The following is a 1,379-nucleotide window of genomic DNA, read 5'->3' as shown; positions in this document are numbered from 1 at the left end:
CTCAGGGTGGAAGCGACTGATCAGCGAAGGAGTCGAGATTCCCACCTAGGATCCTGACTCGCAGAGTTCGGTCAGGAAAACCTCTGCACGCCTCTCCGTCGGGGGTCTACCTGCGCCGCCCCCAACCCCTAACTCCAGACACCGGTCTCCCCAGGGTGGCGGCTTTCTCCCGCGGCCGCCCCAGCCCCGGTGGGCGCGCTCCTCGCCCGGTGACTGGCAGACACCGAGCCTCCCCGCCCGGCGCTGCGGCGCCTCTCATGCCTTTGTTTGGAGCGCGGGAGAACCAGAGAACAGGAGGAGGCCTGACTTCAATATTCTTGTCGTTTTTAAACAAACGATCTCCTAATTTGTGTCTGTTTCAGGCCAGCGTGAAGCGTCGGTAGGCAGAGCCGGCTGCGCCGCGAGCACTTGCTCCTGCCAGCCCCCAGCCCCCGCGTTCCCGGGGGGCCTCCCCACCCATCCTTCCCGGCGGCGGAGAGACAACAGCTACGCAGAAGAGCAGCCTGGCCGCGGGTGGGAGGCTCTCCTCGCGACTGGCGAGGCACAATGTGGAGATTTTTTCATTCATAAAACTAGCAGCCATGGTCGCTGCGTTCCCGCCTGCCCCTCGCCGCCCGCTCGGCGGCAGGGTAGGCCTGGGTCCAGGGAATGGGTTACGAGGGCCAACGGGCATAGGTGGCTCGTCTTCGCGTTTCTCCAGGAAGTCCCATTTCATAAATCCCGTGCGGGGTCCTCTCTCTATTAGACGACTGACATCGATCGTGCAGGAGCCCTCTCGATTGAAGAGACAAGATGGCTTGTGGTTTTGATCCATAAATAAAACCTCACCCTTTGACTCCAGGTTGTCCGACATCTTGCTGCTGCATTTTTCGGTCTATCAGATTTAGGAAGCGACTGTCAACCGTGCTATCGCTGCATTTGTAAACAACTGGCTTTCTAGGATCCTGTTTTTACCCTTTTATGGTGGCGGGTGGGAGTAAGGGGGAATGGGCAGGGGAGATGATGGCAGGGACGGGACGGGTCGTCGTACTAATTCAGGATGCAATTTCCATCCAAATAATAGATTGTTATTAACAATGATCCTCTCTGCGAACCCTTAAAATTGCCCCTTGCCTCCCCTAGCAGCAAGAGGCTAGCTCTCATTCGCCGAGCAGACTCCGCCTCCCTCCTCCTCCCCTCCTCCCCTCCTCCCCATCACTACTCCCGGCTCTGGAAATTACAACTCCTGGGCGCGCGGCGTCGGGAGGAGGCTGCGCGGGGAGGGAGACAAGAGGGGATTCCCGAGCCAGCCGGGCGCTCGCCCTCCGCCCGCTGGCTGCAGCGTCGAGCGGCCAAGGTCAGAGGCGCCGCAGAAGAGGCTGCGAACCGAAGCGGAGGGT

The sequence above is a fragment of the Bison bison genome, unplaced genomic scaffold (assembly GCF_000754665.1).
Source record: "Bison bison bison isolate TAMUID 2011002044 unplaced genomic scaffold, Bison_UMD1.0 scf7180017864467, whole genome shotgun sequence".
NCBI classification, from domain to species: domain Eukaryota; kingdom Metazoa; phylum Chordata; class Mammalia; order Artiodactyla; family Bovidae; genus Bison; species Bison bison.
The sequence above is the reverse complement of the archived record's forward strand: the minus strand, read 5'-3'. Positions refer to the sequence as shown.